The sequence below is a fragment of the Lissotriton vulgaris genome, chromosome 5 (genome assembly GCF_964263255.1).
Source record: "Lissotriton vulgaris chromosome 5, aLisVul1.2, whole genome shotgun sequence".
NCBI lineage: Eukaryota > Metazoa > Chordata > Amphibia > Caudata > Salamandridae > Lissotriton > Lissotriton vulgaris.
In genome coordinates, this window is record NC_141693.1 from 1,483,755,302 (window position 1) to 1,483,778,671 (window position 23,370).

Below are 23,370 nucleotides of genomic sequence, written 5' to 3' on the forward strand. Positions count from 1 at the left end.
CGTCCATGGGTAGGTACACTGCGATCACCTTTTAAATAAATTGGCTAATGTTTCTATTGCGTTGTCATCCAGTCCGTGTCTGCCCTCTCTGTACTCTTCCTCGCCCCTCCTTCTAGCGGTCATCTCCAGATTTATAAAGTGCAGACAAGAAAAAACATCTGCTCCCAGGCAAAGCGCGCCACCGCTAACAGGTTTTCTAGGCAAAAGTCTTGTTGCCTAATCACAACGTAGCCCGGCTTTAAAATCGATGCTCTGCACTCGGGCCGCCTAATGAGCGATCCTCTGGGGCTTCCGTAGCCGGAACACAAAACATCTGTAGGTTAATAATGCTTTCGAGAGGCTTCCGTGTTCAAACGCCGAGCCAGCTCCTGTGGCATACTGTGTGGTCCTTGTGCCGGCTCTGCCTGAAGGGACTCAGCCCACGTGCCTCCTGTGGGGTAGAGCCCACTCACGCTGCCCGCTGCAGGTGGCGTAGAGCCTAGTCCTGGTGGCTGCTCCTGAGGAGGTACAGGGTCCCCAAAACGATGCCTGCCCCCGTAGGGCAGGATGCAGTGCAAAGCATTCTCCCGCAGCAGGCTGTCCAGCCATCATGCCAGGTGCTGTTGCTAAATGCCCTCTTGCTGTGCCAGCTCCAGGAGAGAAAATCCAGTCGCCGTGAATTCTACATTGCCAGGTCCACTCCGTGTGCCGGGTGCCCTCTGGTGGTGCTGCCAGCGCCCAGTTACGGTGCTGGTTCCAGTTGCCCCCAGCCTCTCTTTAACCCTTCAAATGCGACAAAGAAACTCTTCCCACATAGAGTCAAAACAAACAAGCATTTACAATGCAATAGGTCTCGCAATGACATTATTATGAGCTATTGACATTGTAAATGGCAATGCCTTTCACAAAATTAAAAGGCATTGTTATTTACAATACTAAAAGCAACACCTATTGCATTGCATAGCGTGGTGTCCGTGAAGACGGTGTTGCGCTTATTAAAGTAAAAGAAAAAGTGTGTGTTGAGGCAGAGAGAGAAGAAGAAATGACGAGACATGTGAGATGGGGAAATAAGGCACAGAGAAGATAGTACGAGGAACGCGTCACTGTGCAGTGAGACTCTATTCTTAACTAAGGCCACACCTCAGCTAACAAACGCTGCAGACCCAATCGCGAAGGTATTGGCGCCTAAAACGCTCTACTCAGAAAGAGCATTAAGTGAGTGAGTGTACCTGTGTGTGGATGAGTACCTGCATGTCTGTAAGGGAGTCTGCCTATACCTGTGTGCTAGTGTCTGGGAGTGTGTGAGTGAGGGTGGGTGAGTGTGCCTGTCTGAATGAGTGAGTCTGTGTGTATTTGGGTAAATGTCTGTGAGTGCACATGCTTGCGGGGAGTGTGAGGAGGCACATGTGTGTGGCTGTGAATAAGCTGGTATGTGAGTGTGCCTGTGGGAGTGTATGTCTGTGTGTGGGATCGTGGGTGTGGATGTGAGTGTGTGTGGATGTGAGGGTAAGCGAGAGAGTCTACATAAGGGAGTGGATCCTGTTCACATGCCTTCTTGTCACAAAAGCTGCTGTGTGTGTGTCTTGCATTATTGCCGCTGGAATGAGAACACGAGTGCCCAAGACCCCTTATATTACAGTCTGAGAAATGCATAGGAAGAGAGTTGTCAGGATTCCTGTGAATTATTTAAAAAGCTGCACTGATGCTTGACTGAAAACTCCTGCTCTCAGGAAGGTTGGATTTAGAGGCACATTACCCCGCATGATGCTAGTAAAACTTTCTTGCGTTTCCAAAAGCTATGTCCCGTTAGTTCACAAGGGAGGATATATTGTTTAGTTATTCTGGAATAGTTACATTAATTATTTTGTCATTTGTTCAGTAAATAAATAAATCCAAACCAAAAGCCTGAACTCCCAAGCCACCCACAAGCCAGCTTCTGTGACTTGCCTCTTGCCTTCGAGTGCAACAAGTCAATGTGTATTAATTGTTTGTGTATATGTAAGTACATATGTTTTAAAGTAGCATTATGTATCGAACATTGCATTCCATCTGAAGAAGGGCTCCCTGGGACTGGGAAAGCTCGGGCATTAGATTGTGTGCACGTAAAGTAAAGACGTATGAGGAGAAGATAAGTGGTGATTTCAACCACACCATGCGGAGCGAGGACGCAGCTCTGGGGATCCGGTCAGCAGAATAGAAACCAGGAAGGGCTCAAAGCACCCACCAGCAGGGGCTGGGACAAGCCCCGAGTCCTGAGGCCGCGACTTTCCTCTTGGCTGCGTCTCCACCGGAACCAGACCGCAGCATTCTATTTTCGATTAGCAGCAACAGTGCTGTCGTTTTTCAACAGGAGTGTAGAGTTAGTGCCTTATACAACTAGCGTGGCGTGCACAATCCCGGGCGGAAGTCAGGCAGGCCGGGGGCGGGACGTCAAGACACACCGGAAGCCCAGGCGGGAGCCTACCCAGCACTGGGACGTGTGGGCAGGAGGAGAAGGGCGGCTGGCGCTAGCGGGGCTCTCGTGAGGTGAGATAGCCCCGCACCGAAGGAAGAGACCGCCGCCGCCTGCAACGAGCCCTCGCATGGAGAGCTGGAGACGAGTACCGGTGAGTGGGGGCCTTTGCTGAGCTGCGAGGGCGGGGGGCATGTCTGTGTGCGCGTGCGGCGGCGGGGGGCTCTGTATGTGTGTGAGCGTGCGTGTGTGTATGTGTCTTGGAGTCTGTGTGTATGCGTGTGTGTATGCGTTTGTGTGTGTTTAAAAGAGGCCGATGACTGTGGGGGGGGGAAGGGGTGTGTGTGAGCGAGCGAGTGTCTGTCTGTGTGTGTATGCGCATGCATGTGTGTATGTGTGCGAACTTCAAGAAATCGGAGCCCGGGGATGTGCACGGCGTGGGAATTGCTGAGAATGTGGACGGAGCCGACGTGCGCGTTCACGCAGGCAAATCCAGAAGCAGAAGCGTGTGTCACCCTCCTGTCCCTAATTCCCCCGAGACGGACAGCTATACGTCTCTAGCTGGATGCATCCTTCGGATGCTGCTCCAGCGAGACCTAAAAACAACACCCGTATAACCATATACAATTAATCAAGCGCCTCACAAAGGTTGGTTAACGCCAGGGCTTTAAGTGGGACGGGTTCTGCCGGTGCTCAGCACCAGCAGTTTTTAAAAGCAGATGCCGAGACGGTCCCTACCGGGCTCTCCATGTTTACCTTCAAGGTGGGAAAAAAATAATAATAATAAGCTCAACTCTGCCATAGTACCACCCGTCACTGCTTTCGATGTAACATCAAAGAGTCCCATTTTTCAGTTTTATATTCAGCAAACATGAGCACCAGTTACATTACACAAGGACACATTCATGTCTTGAATCACAGGATGTTGAACCCACGTGAGGCTCCAACCTGATTTCTCAGCTCAAAGGTGGGCAGCTCTAGCCTTAGGCCACATCCTCTCCCACAAGAAGGGAATCATTCTCAATATTATATACAACAAAGTCATAGCTGTTGCTTATTTATCTTATGCAATTTGCAACCATTGACAAAAAACCAATAGTCCTGGCTTGTTATAATGTTAAAATGTTATTTTTTTTTTTTTGTGGTTTAAATTTTTTTTTTTAATAAAGAATACAATCACAACCACTGAGACCGGGTTAGCCAAGAATGGATAATAGCCGTTTACACATTGGTGTATATATAGCTAGGCCCTATTGTTTGTTTTTTGAAAAAAAAATGTTAATGTTAAAAATGCTTATATTGCGCATGGCTACCCCAACATTGGGGCGTCCCAGCGCTCGCGGACAGATGACCAGAGAAAGGGATGCTTGCCAGATGGAGAGACAGCCGTGTGAAGTCTATTTCTAAAAGCCAAGGGAACAAAAGTGCAGCAAGTACACACATAAGTAGGTGTTAGATGGATGAAAACAGCCAGGTTTTGATCTGTTTTCGAAATGTCCAGTGATCTTGTGTGCTGCGCATCGTGAGAGGAATAGAGTTCCATAGGGCAGGGGCCAGAGACCTAAAGGAGCGCCCCGCTCTGCTCCTGCCCACCCTAGGAGTGCAGGCTAGGTGCAGGTCTGTGGAGCGCAATGCTCGTGTTGGGGCATAGAACGTACAGAGCCCCTGCAGTATCTGGGGGCCCTGGCCGTGTAAGATCTTATGGGTGGTGCAGAGAGTTTTAAAGCGAATGCTCTGTTCGATAGGCAGCCAATGTAAATGGTACAGGATGTGGAAGGTGTGGCAGTGCTTAGAATGGGAAAAAAGAATGCGGGAGGCCACATTTTGTGCCCTTTGGAGTCTCTTCGTGACTGTTTTATTTACGCCCAGTAGCAGCCCATTGCAATAATCGAGGCGTGACAGAACCACCAATTGAATAATCACTTGTCGGGTGAGAGCGTCAAAAAACCCCAGGATGGGTTTGAGACCACGTAGGTGGCCAAAGCATGTACCTGCCACTTTTTTTTGCATGAAGCGCGAAAGAGAGGGAGTTGGACATCAGGACCCCAGATTCTTAACTGCGCTTTTCGGTTGGGGGGGGAGGGCTCAGTGCCGCAGTCTCCACTGATAGTCCCATTTAAGGGAGTCCCGGCCTACCAGAAGCACCTCAGTTTTTGTGAATTAAGTTGAAGATAGTTATCCACCATCCAATCTGAGATGACCAGGACATCTTCACGGAATTTCAGTTGGTCTTGGACTGGGTTATTGGTGAAAGTAAATATCAGTTGGGTGTCATCCGCGTATGATATTATATTGATCTTCCAGGCTTTGGCCAAAAGGGCTAGACGGCAGACGTACACGTTAAACAACCTGGGGCACAGAGCAGAGCCTTGGGGGACACCACTGCTGAGAGGGTATTTACTGGACAGGTATGGAGGGGCATGGATCTGAAAGGTGCAATCAGATAAAAAAAGACGCAAACCAGGCCCAGGCCTTCCTTCTGACCCCGATCTCCCTGAGTCGTTGGAGCAAAATCCCATGGGAGACCGCGTCGAAGGCTGCACTCATATGGAGTAAGGTCAGTACTGAGGTGTTGCCTACGTCCAGCGATACCCTTACCTGCTCTGTGACTGCCAACAGGGCGGATTCCATACTGTGCTTAGGCCGGAATCCGTTTTGTGACTTGTCCAGAATCTCATTGGCTTCCAAATACTTGGTCAGGATGATATTAACATAGGATTCCATGACCTTGGCAATGTGAGGAAGTAGAGAAATTGGCCGGAAATTCTCTGGCAAAGATGCATCCAGTGCCGGATTTTTCAGTAAAGGAACAACCTTGGCATGTTTCCAAGATTTGGGAATTACTGATGACTGGAGCGATCTATTAATTAATTCCCTGCCCTCAGACAAAATACAGTCCCGGAATTTCCTAAATGTGTCCGGTTTTACTGGATCATCAGGAGAGCCTGATTTCATGTTTGTTGCCAGAGTTTTCAGATCATTAAAGGACATAGATATAGATGGCAGTTCTTGTAGAGAGTAGGGAAGATTAGGTGAGCAGTTGGACGGCCGTGATTTAAAGTGGGCCCTTCTGGAGTCGAATGTGTTGTAAATACCCTCAACTTTGTTGATGAAATAGCGTGCCAGAGATTCGGAATGCAGGTGGGTAGATATGGTGTTAATTCCTATCTGGGGTTTTGTCATGTCATTTATGAGAGACAAAATGGTTTTGGAAGGTTCAGGACTCGTGGTAATCAAATTAGTGTAGAATGCAGCTTTAGACTTTTGTACAAGTTTGTGGTAGGCTTTGATGGCCTGCCGGTAGGTCTTTTTAGCTATAAGATCGTAGGTACGCCTCCAGGTGCGTTCCAAAATTTGACAGTGTTTTTTTTCCGTAGCTAAGGTCTCGTTATACCAGGCATGTGATTGCGTTTTCTTGGCGCAGATCAGTTTCTTAGGAAAAACAGTGGTTGAGTGAGTTATTAATCCAACTCCTGAATGCTCTATCTGCTTCCTCCAACTCGGTGGACCAGTCGGGCGGGATGATTTTAGACTGCACACTAAGCTAGGTGCGTCCAGTTTGTGCTTGTATGAGAAGTCTGCAGGGGGACACCAGCTAGATCGAGACATCTGCATAAGAAAATGATCCGTCCAAGTTAGTGGAAGGGGGCGTGAACTTTAAGACACCGAATATTAGAATAAACTGGATCCAATAGGTGTCCTGCGAGATGTGATGGTCCCTCCACTAGTTGAGTTAGTTGAGAGGCATCCATGTTTCCCAGAAAGTTGGTAATCTCCTGGGAGTCAAGGCATTCCAGATGTAAATCAAGATCGCCTATAATGCTAAATTTAGCTATCTCTAGGGCAAGAGTAGATGTAGTATGAGCTAAGTCTTCATGAAAGGCCTTGGCGGACCCTGGAGTGCGATAAATAAGAATCCCAGTAAGAGTGTAATTATGTGATATAGTAATTTTAAACATGGCACATTCGCAATCAGGGATAGCCTGGGGTGAGAGAGTGCAGATAAAAGCAGATTTAAATATCACAGTTAAACCACCTCCCCGACTGCAGGGTCCATTCTGTGTGAGCATTGAGCAGCCAGTAGGGAGGGCCAGAGCAGAAATTGCCACAGAGTCATTGGTTAGCCAGGTTTCTGTTAAAAAAGTATATCTGGTGTGGAATACTGAAGAAAATCAAATATTTCTTCATGATGTTTTACCAGAGAGACCTGCAGTTGAGGCTGTAGATATTAATGTGTGTAGAGCTGGAGGCCTCAGGAGAGCCCTCAGAGTCCGCCTTGACTCTGAAACCACACTTGTTGCACTGCATTTGGAGGGTGTCTGGGTACCAGTACATGGCACTTTGGTTTGCAGAGCAAGCAGGGGCTCCAGAGGGTAGGTATTTCTCTGAGAGAACCTCGGACCAGGGGTCCTGATGCCTGGCGACATACAGACGCGAACGGGCGCAGATGGACTTACATTAGGCGCACCTTCGGCGCGCCAGTGGTGCACCCGCTGCGAGCATCTGCTGTGCTTCTGAGCAGGCATACTGATAAGTAGCGGTTCACGGGTGAAGAGCCCGTCTCAGCCACCACCTGGAAATGTGTCAACCTCAGGGTGCCGAACAATGGTCAAAGAACGGATCACTGATAGAATATCGAGGAGCAAAGTATCGACCTGGCAAAATATCGATGAAAAAATATAGAATGACAGAATATCGACTTCCTTTCTACAAACAGGTAATTACAAAAATATCGAATCCAAAATATTGTTATAAATAATATAGTTTGTAAAAATGTCGAATTTTTTAAATGTCTTAAAAGTAATGTAAAATAATTAAATAATGAATATAATTAAGTGAAACACTTAAAAATACTAAAATAACCTTAAAATTAATAAATAATTAATATAATAAAAAAATAAACATGCATTTTTATTTTTTAACACATGTATATGATAACTTATTAATATTAAAACATATTAAATTCTTTTAGTGTTGGATAGCGGGAGGGTAACATTTACTATTCCCACTCCAGTGAGTGCAACAGTAGGGAAAGCGTTGGATAGCGGGAGGGTAACAATTACTATTTCCACTCCAGTGAGTGCAGCAATAGGGAAAGCATTGGATAGCGGGATCATAAAAGTTACTATTCTCACTCCAGTGAGTGCAACAGTAAGGAAAGCGTTGGATAACGGGACGGTAAAATTACTATTCCCACCACATTGAGTGCTACAGTAGGGAAAGCGTTGGATAGCAGGTAGGTAAAAATTACTATTCCCACTCCTGAGAGTGCAACAGTAAGGAAAGTGTTGGATAGCCTAGGGGTAAAAATTACTATTCCCCCTCCAGTAAGTGCAACTGTAGGGAAAGTGTTGGATAGCGGGTAGGAATAATTTACTATTCCCACTCCACCAAATGTAACAGTAGAGAAAGTGTTGGAAAGCGCGATGGTAAAAATTACTATTCCCACTCCAGAGAGTGCAACAGTAGGGAAAGTGTTAGATAGCGTAGGGGTAAAAATTACTATTCCCACTCCAGTAAGTGCAACAGTAGGGAAAGTGTTGGATAGCGAAGGGATAAAAATAACTATTCCCACTCCTGAGAGTGCAACAGTAGGGAAAGTGTTGGATAGGGTAGGGGTAAAAATTACTATTCCCCCTCCAGTGAGTGCAACAGTAGGGAAAGTAATGATTTAATAATTAAATATATATACATGAATCATCAATACCAATAAAAAAGTATTACAACTTAATTACCAAGTATAAATTATTTAATAAATAATTAATTATAAATACCAATACATATGAATCCAGAATCCTGTAGAAATTGCATTCACCAAGGGCCTACTTAGAGCACAAGGAAGGGAGCTATCAAGAAACCAGGACATAAAATACTTGAGAAAGAAAAAGTCGGTCCAATGTATGTTAGAAGCATGGGAAAATGATGCATGGTATCCATACTTAGAAACCCTGCCGAACTACGGATTGAGGTGGGAAATTTTAAAAATCCGAATTGGAATTAACCCTTGGCTATTGGAGGGGAGATTAAAGGCAGAAATGCTATATCCTGACGGTCGATGTAAGTGTGGACTGGAGATGAAGTGTGATATCATGCACACACTGTTAGATTGCCTTACAAGTTTAGGAGTGAGAAAGCAGTTTTTACGGCCATTATTTATAAAATATGGCATAAATTCACGAGGGCAAGCTGCTATTCTACTGATAAAAATGGAAAAATTGGATACTGCAATTGCACTAGGGAATTATCTGAGAGGTGTAAATCGTTTGGCCAGGGAAAAACTCAAAAAAGTATTGTGATTCATTCTTTACCTACTTTTGCAGGACATAATGTGAAAGACCGATGTATGTTTAGTTTAAATGGTTTTAACTTTTGTAAAATAATAATGATGTATGTAAAGGGCTTTTTAAAGATTGTAATGCTTATTTTACTAAGTTAAGATGTTTTTAACATTTTTTTACTGATCCTTTTTAAATTGGAAATACTGAAAAATATGAGCCAATGGTATCTTATGGCTTGCTATAAATGTATAAGTAGAGCAGCTTAGAAAAGTAACTGTGGGATTTTAGAGATCATTACGCATCAATTGTTATTGTTGGGATTGCAATGTTTTATAATTTTTATGAACTCGAAGTTTAGAGACCATGGTCTAAATAAACAGATTTCTCTCTCTCTGTAATACATATGGATTATTAAAAATTAATTACCTAATAATAATTAACAAATTAATTTGCAACACCAAAAATTCATAAGTAATACAAAAATCCAAATTAATAATAATTAACAGTAATTTAATCATCAATACACAGAAATAATTTCAATAATTACTTAATTACAATTAAATCACTTCCACCCTATTCCCCTATAAACCCACAACTCGCTCCGAATTATAAATTATTACAATTAATATAATGATCAAGTAATCAATTAATACAAATGAATTACCAATTAATACCAATTAATTACCAATTAATAATTAATTAACAATAAATTAATTATCAATACCAAAAAATAAAAAATAAAAATTACTTAATTACAATTAAATTACTCCACACCCTATTCCCCTATAAACCCACAACCTGCTCCAAATAATAAATTAATACAATTAATATATTTATCAATTAATCAATTAATAACAATTAATTACCAATTAATACAAATTCATTACCAATTAATAATTAACAATCAATAATTTATCAATACCAATAAATAAAAATACATATTTACTTAATTACAATTAAATTACTTCCCACCCTATTCCCCCATAAACCCACAACCCGCTACAGAACTATAACTAAATTACTTTCCACCCTATTCCCCTATAAACCCACAATCCGCTATGGAATTAAATTACGCAAAAATTAAGTAACATAAAATTCATTACTTTAAAAAAAAATGCAAACATACATTACAAAAATAATACATTCTTTTAACACATAAACTAACACTTAAAACACTATAAAAAAATTCGATATGTTGAACAATCATATTATGACTGTCGATATTACTAACTTCGATATTATGAAAATCGATATTTCTTACCTGAATTTCGATATTCTGCACCACTATATTTTTGTGACTCGATATTATGTCCACTTGATATGTAAAACTCAATATTTTGCCAATTTGATATTAAAAATTCGATTTTGTGACTGCACCGTCAAAGAACGCCCTCCACTCAACCGGCACAAGCCATGGTGGACCGGGGCTGAGACCAGAGTACAAGTGCGGGGGGCAGGAATACTCGCAAGGGCAGCGAGAGATGCTGGTAAGAGCAGCATTCAGTTAAAAAATCACATAAAATCGAAGCAATGAGGAATTAAAATAAGATTTACTGTTTAACGCTTATCTGGCGCCTCACAAAGCTAGCGCGGCCGCTCAATACAGGTGTAATTTTACTTGTTGTATTATATTTCTGGATGCAATGAATGTGTCCTTGTGTAACGTTGTGTAACCAGTGCGCTTGTAAAGCGCTCCAATACGTTCGGGTCGAGTTTGCGCTTAATAAATCTGCAGTAAATAATGACAGAAGCAGCAAAATACCAGTGGGCGGTACACTACGCTAAGCACAGATTTTTAGCTCATGTGTTTTAAGCCACGCGCTCAATTTTAGAGGCCGCGCCCCTATGAGAGACCCCCTCCTCCCCAGTTTTTTCATCCCACTTAAAGCCCTGGTTGGCGCTATATAAATGCTACAAAAGTGGTCCAGTACCATCTCGCTGCTCTGCCTGCCGCAATGGTGCAGAGTCCAATCACTGTGCTAGGTCACTGTATAGTGTCACTATGACTGATCCAGCAGACTGATTAGTCACCATGCCTACCTACGTGGTGCAGGGTCCATTCTCGCGACCTGCCCGATTGTGGCTGTCCCAATAGCAGAGTCGCAGTGCCTGCTTAAGAGGCCCAATGCACAATCACTGTGCATGCACCAGTGCAGAGTGCCCAATCGCTGTGCCTGCTCCAAAGGCACAGGATATAGTCACCATGCTTCCTTAAGAGGCTCAACGCAATGCCCAGTCACCCTGCCTGCAGAGTCTAGAGTGCCCGGTCCGAATACCTGCTCGGCAGGCATAGGCACAGTCCCTCAGTCGCGGTTCCTGCTCGAGGGCACCCAGTGGTGGTGCGTCCATTAGGGGCGTTGCCCCACCAGCCGCCCCGCCCCCACAGCTCCCTCGGCATCTGAAGTAAACTGACAATGCATGTCAGTCTGCATGACGCCACGGCCAGAGTCATGCTGACTGACATGCATTGTCACTGTTAGGCCAGGGGGTGGGGCCGAGTGCACAGCAGGCAGCAGCACAAGTGCCCATGCCTGGGTTAGGTCGGAGAATTTTTCCTCTGAGCCCAGTCATGCGCAATAGTGTTAGCTGTGGCTGGCGGGTGCGCATTAGGAGAACGAGGGTTGATCAACACGGCAACCCTCGGTCTCCTAATGGGCAAGCGGGCGTAGAGTAGCCCTGCCCCTGCTAAGCCAATCCCGGAGCAGCGCCACTGTATAGGCTGAGGGGGTGTGACGTGACTGTTCTCAGTTACTGTTCAGAAGCGGCGCCAACGCAGACCCGGTCAGGTAAGTTTTCTCTTTGTATTTTTTTTTTAACGCAAACCCCCCGGCCCCCACCCCCGCGCGACCTCTCTTTATCCCCCACCTCTGTTTTTCCCCCCATGCGACTTCTCCTCCCAGTCCCGTCCCCCACCGTGAGTATTGCGACTGCGAGCCGGGACTGGCAGTGCACACAGTGTGGATAAGCAGTGCCTCGAAGGATGATGCAGTGGGTTATTATAATGGACACGGGGGACAAGGTGATCAGACAGTGGACGTAGAGCTCATGCAGAGAATGCAGTGCACAAAGTGTGGGTGCAGTGTAGAGAATGAAGATGCAGAGCACAGTGTGATGCAATGCAGAGTGAGGACACATTCAGACAGCATAACTGCAGTGCAAGTAGAGTGAAGATGCACTGCACTCAGAGAGACGTGCAGTGCGCTGAGACATCGATGCAGTGCACAACGTGATGGCGTAGTGTGCATGTGGACGCAGAGCAGAGAGAAAAGTGAGGAAGTGCACAGCCACAGAGTACTATAGGGGTGTTTTCAACCTGGTGATGCAACGTGCACAATGTGGTGTGCACTGCAGTGCACACAGGCGCGCAACACCCATTGGACTCACCGGGCTTCAACCCCCCCCCATCGTGTGTGGCAGCCCGGGATGAGACAGATCCCGGTCACACACAGAGCCGCACCCGAACGTTTCACAGGTCTTTAAAAGACCATTTGAATGTTAATTAGGCCTTGCAGTTTTTTCACCCCTTCTAAGAGCCCCCGCAGCACCACTCTGCCTACTGATTAAAGGTTCAGCCCCCCCAACATTTTTTCTTAGCCGAACACACATCACAGATCACAGATAAAGAAACTAAATATTGTACATTATAGCACCCCTACACTATCCAACATATACCCTACTGTTGCACCCCCCTGGAGTTAGAGTTAGAATAGTAATTTTTACCCCTACACTACCCAATACTTACCATACATGCAATGTAATGGTATGCGTTGTAATGGTATGCGTTGTAAAGGTAGTATGCGTTGTAATGGAATGCGTTGTAAAGGTAGTTTGAAAAGATTCGTTGTAATGGCATGCGTTGTAATGGAATGCGTTGTAATGGATGTTGCGTTGTAAAAAATGCATTGTAAAGGTATGTGTTGTAAAAGTATGCGTTGTAACATCATACATCCCACTGGAGTGGTACTGGTTCACTTTGGTGAATGATGGGATTCTAATAAATCCTAATAAATCCTATTGGGTCCTTGTAGTATCCTCAGGTTGTATTTATATGTTCCTTTTCTCTTCTGTATCTAGCTGCTCAGCCAGTGTGAGTGTTCCGGTTAGAATGTTGGTGTGAGTGACGTGAGTGGAATGCTTGGGTGCCTGGTGTATTAGTGTTGGCAGTTGAGGATGGGCTGAGCAGCTAGGAGGCTGCTCCTGGTGGGGCTGCTTGTACCAGACTTATACTTCCTGTTATCCTATTTATGGCTGAATAAATCTTCTGCATAACTCTATTATATCTGCCTCGGCTACATCATTATATGTATGTATGGACCAAGATACTACATATTTTATGGCGACAAGGATAGGATAAAATCTTTTAAAAGGAAATGGGACTAAAACCCACTCCTATCCCTAAGCAGGGATTACAATACTGAATTAATGGGTCATGGGACTAAGAACCCACTCCCATGCCAACAAAACATCACATGTGAAATGATAATCAAGAAAGTTGGCATACTGCAAAAACAAGACACTACATAGTCTTCTTTTTTTACTTCATATTGGTGACAAACCATCATTCAAAAGTATTTTGGTGTATTTCTACTTCATTTATTGCTGAAATGTTTTCCCTTACAGGTAAAGGAAGACTATGTAGCCAAACTCCAGACCACAGCCAAACTCCAGAAAAGACTCCAGCGCATTCAGAACGCCTCAGCACGACTCATCCTAAACATCCTTTGCCACAGCCACATCTTCGCCCACCTGAAAGACCTGCACTGGCTCCCCGTCAACAAGAGGATCACGTTCAGACTCCTCACCCACGCACACAAGGCTCTCCACGACACGGGCCCGAAGTACCTCAACACCCGCCTCACATTCTACACACCCACCCGCCAGCTCCGTTCCGACAGCCTCGCCCTCGCCTCCGTCCCACGAATTCGGAAATCCACCATCGGAGGAAGATCCTTCTCCTCCCTTGCAGCCAAGACATGGAACTCCCTCCCCACTCACCTACGGCTGACCCTGGACCATATTTCCTTCAGAAAACAACTCAAGACCTGGCTGTTCGAGCAGTAGCGACCCCTCCCCTCAGAGCCTTGAGACCCCTACGGGTGAGTAGCGCGCTATACAAATGTTACTGATTGATTATGTAGTGTCTTGTTATTGCAGTATGCCAACTTTCTTGATTATCATTTCACATGTGATGTTTTGTTGGCATGGGAGTGGGTTCTTAGTCCCATGACCCATTAATTCAGTATTGTAATCCCTGCTTAGGAATAGGAGTGGGTTTTAGTCCCGTTCCCTTTTAAAATATTTGATCCCTTACTAGGGATGGGAGTGGGTTTTTTGTCCCATGACCCCGTTTACATATTCTATCCCTTACTAGGGATGGGAGTGGGTTTTTAAGTCCCATGACCCTTTGTTCACATTCTACATTTGGGGTGGGTATCAGACCCATTACCTTGTTTTTAGTAAAGGGGGTGTCAGTCCCACCTTAGTTGTGTTTGTGTTGGGTGCCAGTCCCTACACTTTAACTCCTTCCATGCTGATGACGAACCCCAGCCGTCATGCACTACGGTGCTCGTGTGCTGATGACGGCTGGGGTTCGTCACGGCCCGCCCCTGTTCGTGCTGTTTACAGCACACCAGGGGAATCGTGGCCGCATCGAAGGGGTTAATAGACGTTGTCATGTATGTGGCATTTTTCTTTTGATGCTATACTGTGCTGCATTCAGTTGTTGTTGCACAAGTCCTTGGGTTTTAGTCCCATGTGACAAAATATTTATGATTGGGTTTTAGTCCCAAGAATTTTTCATCTGGTTTCTGTTCTAAAGTTTCCCTCACATGAGGGGTGGCGTATTGGGTTTTCGCCACAGTCTTCTCACGTGAGAAGTACTTCCTTGGCTGTCATTTCCACCCATTGTAGTCTAGTCTGGGGTTTTGTTTTCCCCTCATTTCTGTCATGTTGTCTAGCTTACTCGTTGTATGTGAGCTCTTTATTCACTCCATTACTTATTTTATTTATTCATAATTAAAGGGGGAGGATAGTGTTTGTGTTTTTCTATCTCTATTGCTTTCTTCCTTCTTTCTTTTCTTGGGTGCCTGTTTTCCCTCTCGCGATGTTATTTCACATTCATCCCTGGGTTTACAGATTTCTTTCTACGATTGTATATTTTTACTGTGTATAGTTGTTCTCTTTATTTCTCTTTAGTTTTTCTTTTTGAGAGGAAGAGGATAATGTAGTATCCTCAGGTTGTATTTATATGTTCCTTTTCTCTTCTGTATCTAGCTGCTCAACCAGTGTGAGTGTTCCGGTTAGAATGTTGGTGTGAGTGACATGAGTGGAATATTTGGGTGCCTGGTGTATGAGTGTTGGCAGTTGAGGATGGGCTGTGCAGCTAAGAGGCTGCTCCTGGTGGGGCTGCTTGTTCCAGACTTATACTTCCTGTTATCCTATTTATGGCTGAATAAACCTTTCACATAACTCTATTACATCTGCCTCGGCTACATCATTATATGTATGTATGGACTAAGATACTACAGTCCTTCTCTTTCATTTTTCTTTAACTTTTCTATTCTTGATCTTCCTTTTTGTCATATTCTGTTATGCTCAGTTTTGAGAGTATTTTTGCATAAAAGGTTTAACTCTAGAATTTCATCTAGAGTAGCAGCTAGTACTAGAGACTGCGGATCATACTTAGGGTTCCATTAGGATGACTGGCGTACTTTGGGGCACATGCATCAATATTGCATTTTGCGATTCCTTAATTGCGAAAAATAAGGAATCGCAATTAAGGAATCGCAAACTGCAATGCATCAAGAAATCGCTATAAAGATAGCTATTACTTAAAATTCCTTAATTGCAATTCTCTAATTCAGAATCGCAATTAAGGAATACCTCCCCATCCATTCCTAGAGGCCCATAGGAATGAATAGAAAGACATTCTTAATTTGCAATTCACCATTAGAAATTTGCAAATTAAGAATGCAATTTCAAGGGTGCAGGGGTGTCCAAAGGACACCCTGTTGCACCCCTGCAATCTGCTTAGAAGTACATTGTGCACCCTCACATGCCCCAAGGGCATGTGTGTGTGTAACATGGAACTTTGAAAAATGCACTTTAGTGCATTTTTCAAAGTTTTTGCAAATTACTATGAAGGTCAACTTCATGGTAATTTGCTCCCCTTATTTGCGAATTCGCAAATTTTTAGAGTTTGATGCAATGCATTTAAGGAATCTCAATTTGAGATTTCTTAAATACAATCGCAATTTAAGAAATCGCAATTTTGCGATTTCTTGAATTGCGAAAATTACAAAAATGTTAATGCATCCCAGAAATGGGAATTGCATTCACAAACGGCCGACTTTTGCGATTCGCACCATTTGAGAATATAATTTCCTTTGATGCATGTGCCCCATAGTCCGCCCGCCATCCCATCGTGTGAAGGGACCGCCCGCCATAAGGGTGGGGGTCTCGTGGGGGGTATTTGGATGCGCCCGCCACAGTGGCGGGCGCATCCCGTATTCTTAGCATTGTGACGGGCGGTGCTAAAAAGCACCCCCCCGCCACAATGCTAAAAATACATCTTGTGCATTTCAAAGCACAATGTGAATGTCACCGTTTGGTGCCTAACACTTTGTTCTTTGAAATGCACATGGGGGGGTACCATGGGTACCCCCCAAGTGCACCCCCCACACCCCCCGGAGTCCCTGGGGGCCCGCAACGGGCCCCCGCAGGGCGACTCCGCATGCCTTTCCGCCACGGAAAGGCATTGTTGAATGCCCATTGTAATATGGCTGGCAGTGTCTGATAGACACCGCCACCATGTACAACCCTTTTTTGCCCCGGTCACAAGGCGACCGGGCGGAAAAGCGGCGGACAGTCTTTCCATCCGCCGCAGACCCCCCTGCCATGTTAATATGGCGGGGGGGGTCATTGCAGCAATGATGGCGGGCGTATCGCCTCCGCCAGACCTGCGCTGGCTACCGCCAGCTTGGCGGGGGCGATCCGCCCGCCATCCTAATGGGCCCCTTAGTGTTTTTGATGCTGGAGTGGTACTGGCCAGTATTAAGTTTAAACAGTATTTGAAGCAGTGATAAAAATAAGTTGTACAGCAGCGCCGTTTACTTTGGGTAACCAATATGTACATGTGGCCTGAGCATGTAATGCATACTAAAACGTATAGGGAAATTGCAAAAAGGAAAAAAAGTAACAGGAGGCTGGTATATCACAGGTAATGACGGCACTAAAAAATAAAGGACCGCACCAACCGAGGCCGTGGAGGGACAAAACAGCCAGAATAATATTTTTGTGAAAAGCAGCAGACCAGTAACCTGAGTGGAGTTGAAGCGGCCTTGGCAGATAACATTGCAACTAAACCAAAACCATAGTGAATTACCAGTACGAGAGCAGTGTCAGTACCAGGTAAAGTGTAGAAAGAAACATTTAGTAGAATGGAAGGTGTCTGGTCTCCTATTTTGTGCAGCTTAAAAAAATTATCTCAATTAGGACTATTTACTGGGCTTTTAAGGATCTGGGACAAAATAGGGTCCTGTAGTTTTGCGTCGTAGTTCAGTACTGGGTTCGATACCTTTCTAAATAATGTTTCTTCTGTTTTTCAAGCATATGAAATTTTATCCATACCTATTATACGCAATAGTTTGTGTATTAGTAGTTTATGGTGGGCACTGGGAAACAATGAAATGCGCTTTGTTCAGGATTGTGACTTGCAAAATGTTTTTTTCTCTATTTGACTTGATGATTTAGAAAATAATATTGTAATCATAACTGTACCAGACTAGAAGAACAATGATGTTACCCTATTTATTAGAATTTTATGACGGTATTATAGTATTTGATCTCGGAGTTTAAAATGTAGTTCCAGTTATACCTAATTAACTTTTAGAAAGACCAAGCTCATGGAGGGCAGGTTAACTTTAGGGACCATCCAAAGTTTTAGTGCGATGAATGTCTAGATTAAGACATTTGGTATCAGTCTTGTGTATATTATTTCGGTCTTTATGTGTGTGTTCTGACTGTGTATAGCTTTGGGTTGTTTTGGGTGTATCGGATTCTGTGGCCCTGTTGGTCTGCGTGTGTGGCTATCAGTAAGTGTGTTGGTCTTTGTGTATATGGATGTTTGTAGGAACATTGCTCTGTGTACATATGTGCGTGCATTTGTGATTTTTATGTTAAAGAAATGTGGCATTACATCCTCACAACCTTCCTTGTTCGAGTCCAGCCACAAACAGGAGCTACCACCACCACATACATCATAATATGTAAGCTAAAATTAAACCCTTTTCTTCCCTCATCCATCTGTTGATTCTCCCCAGCTCTTCCCGCTACCAAGGGTGGGAGGGATAAATGAAATTTAGATCTGCATAACCACTTGTTTTTTTGTATATATGTCCACTGGCTAGGCTGTGGTGTTCTTTTGCTGCTGTTACGCGCCTGGTTAATAGTGCACAGGATGGGCCTGTTGACTGATGCAGGAATATCTTCAATCCCGCTAATTCTTGATTGTGCTGAACCCTCTCCCCTCATTTCTACTCAGGGCTCACTTTCAGAGGGATAGTGGTACACCTCGTCAGCATTGATGCACTGTTTATTGCTGACTGTGCTTCTCAGTCTTTAGTAAAGGATGTATAACACCCAGAAGGAAACACATTACTATTAGCGCTAGTAAATACATAAGACATGCATCTTTGAGAGTTCCTAGACATAAGCGCCTGATTAACCTTTGCTGCTTTCTCAAATTTGCTTGCAAATGCACCATTTGCCCACTCTTTTTCAAATTTTGTGCGGGCTCGTTCGCTTTGCTCGCTACGTTCGCTCGCCACTGTGCAGTACAACTATTTATTTTATGCCCCCACCACTTTCAAATGTCACCAGCCACCACTAAGTGCACCCCTGGCCTGTTACTCAGGCTGCATCAGTGCAGAGCGCCTTGTCAATTTTTCTCCCGAATTGGCACAGAGGCGAGCTCAGTCACCAGGAGTGTTGACGATGACGGGACCTAAAGTGCAGACACTGTACCCGCACCCTGCACCTGACAAGTGGCGTAACAAAACTGGACTCCTTCCCCCCCTCCGAAAAGTGCACGGAAGCCCCCGTCCTCCCCTGACCCACCACCTAATACTTTTGCTGAGGGGATGTATGACGTTACAACGCATGCTTTTACCACGCATGCTGTTACAACGCAGGTTTACCACGCATACCATTACAACGCATTACACTTGGGGGTGCTGGATAGTGAATAGTTTAATTTACTATTCCAACTCCAGTCCCCGTGGACACCAGGGAAGGTGTTGGATAGTAAATTAAACTTATTCCCCAGTGTAATTCGTAGTAATGGTTTTCGTTGTAAAACCTGCGTTGTAACAGCACTGCGTGGTAAAAGTTGCGTTGCTGAGGGGGGTCCCCTGGAGTCCCCCCCCCCTTCGTACCGCTGGCTTATGTTATGTTATGCTGCCCAGTCACTAAGCTTGCCTACGCGGCCCAAGGCACTAGCACCCTTCCTGCCGCTGTGCCAGTTGCTATGCCTGCTCTGGTGGCCAGGGCCGTACTGGTGAGGGGGGGGGGGGGGTGGTTTTGGGCCCCTGGGGCCATTTTTGTTACGGGCCGTTTTTGCAGGCCATAGCTGCAAAATCGGCCTGTAACAAAAACCGTCCGAAAACCGGCCCTGGCAAAGAGCTCGGCGGCACTTCCAACCCCCCCCCAGTGGGGAGGGGGGCCGGCCAAGCACTTTGCCAGGGCCGGTTTTGGTTCCCAGTCTGCCCTGCTGGTGGCACGGGGCCCAGGCTCTGTGCCTCATCCAGCAGTCATTACGGTCTACAGATAATTATTTTCTCCGAGTTCGTCCTGCAGAGCGCTGCAGACACCGTTCATAACCTCAATAAATTCATACAAAACCTTCTTTGAACATTTTTCGTCTTTGTCACCAGCCGTGCACATGAAATGGGTGTCAGCGCCGGAAGCCTTTACGCAGAGAACATTTCTCACTCAATTAAATCCCCAAACTGCCTTTGAACGGGGTGACTGTGCTTGCACCTCTCCCAGAGACATCTCATCAACCAGAAGAAAAAGGTAAAAATAGATGTATTCTGTAGGTAGGTGGACGGCACTGCGTGGCAGGATGCCACGCGCAGGGGGGAGGCACCTGAAGTGAGTGCAGAGGTGAGAGGGCACAGCCAAGGCACACTGCGCTGTGCAGAAATTAGGAGGTCCGTGTGCAAGAAGACAATTATAGAATTGCTCAGTGCAAGAATGAATGCACGACTGAGCAGCATGTGCAGGAAGGGGTGGAAGTTCCCCTTGGAAGACCTCGTTCCATGGCAGGGGGGCATATGCTGATGGGATGTGTGTCAGAGGACTTCTGCAGGACACTTTGCTCGGCATGCTATGTGCAAATTAATTGCACGAAGGAGCAAAGAGTAAGTGACAGAAGGACACGTGTAGGAAGGACTGCAGGGTATGAAGGACTACAAGCATGGTGCCAGGCACACAAAGGATTGAATGGCAGAGGGCTGTGTGTAGAAAGGACTTTCTGTCAGCATGCCCCGTGCAGGAAGGATTGCAATGCAGGGAGGAATGCAATCACAGCGCTGTAAGGGCAGCATGCATGGGACCAGGAGCAGGAAGGGTAGCATGGTAGAGTGCTCTGTGTAGAAAGAATGTCATGGCAGACTGGCCTGTGCAGGAAGAGTCAGGCAGGAATGCATGCATGATGCAGGAGGGATTGCATGACTGAGTGCTCTGTGTAGGAGGACTGCATGACATACTACCGTAAGAACAAGTGTTGCAGTATAGGAAGGACTGCATGCATTGTGCCTTTTACAGGAAGGATTACAGTGCAGGAATGACTGCATGCATGGTTGCAGTACAGGAAGGACTGCATGCATTGTGCCTTTTACAGGAAGGATTACAGTGCAGGAATGACTGCATGCATGGTTGCAGTACAGGAAGGACTGCATGCATTGTGCCTGTGCAGGAAGGATTGCAGTGCAGGAATGACTGCATGTATGGCTGGTGTACAGGAGAACTGCATGCATTGTCCTTGGTGCAGGAAGGATTACAGCGCAGGAATGACTGCATGCATGGTTGCAGTACAGGAATGACTGCATGCATTGTGCCTTTCACAGGAAGATTACAGTGCAGGAATGACTGCATGCATGGCTGCAGTACAGGAAGGACTGCATGCATTGTGCCTGGTGCAGGCGAGGGTTATAGCACAGAAATGACTGCATGCATGGTTGCAGTACAGGAATGACTGCATTCATTGTGCCTTTTACAGGAAGGATTACAGTGCAGGAATGACTGCATGCATGGCTGCAGTACAGGAAGGACTGCATGGAAGAGTGATCCGTGTAGGAAGATCTGCACTTCAGGCTGCCTTGTGCAGGAAGTAGTGTGTGCACAGTGAAGAAAGGGCTGCATAATAGAGTACTCTATGTATGAAGGATTTCTATGTGGTCTGCCCTGTGCTGGAAGATTTGCAGTGCAGGAAGAAATGCATACATTCTGCCTAGTGCAGGAAGGATTGCAGTACATGAATGACAGCATGCATTGTTGTAGTACAGGAAGGAGGGCATGCATTGTGCCAGGTGCAGGGAGGATTGCAGTGCATGAATGACTGCATGCATAATTGCAGTACAAGAAGGGCTGCATGCATGGTTACAGTACAGGAATAACTGCATGCATGGTTGCAGCACAGGAAGGACTGCATGCATTGTGCCTGGTGCAGGAAGGATGCAGTGCAGAAAAGACTGCATGCATGGTTATTGGTACAAGAAGGGCTGTATACATAGTGTGTGATGCAGGAAGGATTACAGTGCAGGAATGACTGCATGTATGGCTGCTGGTACAGGAAGGAATGCAGGGAAGAGTGATCTGTGTAGGATGATCTGCATTGCAGGCTGCTGTGTGCAGGAAGGAGTGCATGCATGGTGCATAGTGAAGGAAGGACTGCATAATAGAGTACTCTTTGTATAAAGGACGTCATGGTAGTCTTCCCTGTGCTGGAAGATTTGCAGTGCAGGAAGTAATGCATACATTGTGCCCGGGTCAGGAAGCACTGTATGGCCATGTGCTTTGTGCAGGAAGGCCTGCATTGCAGGAAGGAGTGTGTGTATGGCAGGTTTACAGGAAGGAGTGCATTCATTGTGCTCGGTGCAGGCGAGGATTACCAAGCAGGAATGACTGCATGCATGGTTGCAGTACAGGAATGACAGAATGCACTGTGCCTTTTGCAGGAAAAAAGTACAGTGTAGGAATGACTGTATGCATGGCTGCAGTACAGGAAGGACTGCATGCATTGTGCCTGGTGCAGAAAGGATTGCAGTGCAGGAATGACTGAATGCATGGCTGGTGTACAGGAAGGACTGCATGCATTGTGCCTGGTGCAGGAAGGATTGCAGTGCAGGAATGACTGAATGCATGGCTGGTGTACAGGAAGGACTGCATGCATTGTGCCTGGTGCAGGAAGGATTGCAGTGCAGGAATGACTGAATGCATGGCTGGTGTACAGGAAGGACTGCATGCATTGTGCCTGGTGCAGGAAGGATTGCAGTGCAGGAATGACGGAATGCATGTCTGGTGTACAGGAAGGACTGCATGCATTGTGCCTGGTGCAGGAAGGATTGCAGTGCAGGAATGACTGAATGCATGGCTGGTGTACAGGAAGGACTGCATGCATTGTGCCTGGTGCAGGAAGGATTGCAGTGCAGGAATGACTGAATGCATGGCTGGTGTACAGGAAGGACTGCATGCATTGTGCCTGGTGCAGGAAGGATTGCAGTGCAGGAATGACTGAATGCATGGCTGGTGTACAGGAAGGACTGCATGCATTGTGCCTGGTGCAGGAAGGATTTCAGTGCAGGAATGACTGCATGCATGGTTGCAGTACAGGAATGATTGCATGCATGGTTGCAGTACAGGAAGGACTGCATGGAAGAGTGATCTGTGTAGGAAGATCTGCACTTCAGGCTGCCTTGTGCAGGAAGTCGTGTGTGCACAGTGAAGAAAGGGCTGCATAATAGAGTACTCTATGTATGAAGAATTTCTATGTGGTCTGCCCTGTGGTGGAAGATTTGCAGTGCAGGAAGAAATGCATACATTCTGCCTAGTGCAGGAAGGATTGCAGTACATGAATGACAGCATGCATTGTTGTAGTACAGGAAGGAGGGCATGCATTGTGCCAGGTGCAGGGAGGATTGCAGTGCATGAATGACTGCATGCCTAACTGCAGTACAGGAAGGGCTGCATGCATGGTTACAGTACAGGAATAACTGCATGCATGGTTGCAGCACAGGAAGGACTGCATGCATTGTGCCTGGTGCAGGAAGGATGCAGTGTAGAAAAGACTGCATGCATGGTTATTGGTACAAGAAGGGCTGTATACATAGTGTGTGATGCAGGAAGGATTACAGTGCAGGAATGACTGCATGTATGGCTGCTGGTACAGGAAGGAATGCAGGGAAGAGTGATCTGTGTAGGATGATCTGCATTGCAGGCTGCCGTGTGCAGGAAGGAGTGCATGCATGGTGCATAGTGAAGGAAGGACTGCATAATAGAGTACTTTGTGTATAAAGGACGTCATGGTAGTCTTCCCTGTGCTGGAAGATTTGCAGTGCAGGAAGTAATGCATACATTGTGCCCGGGTCAGGAAGCACTGTA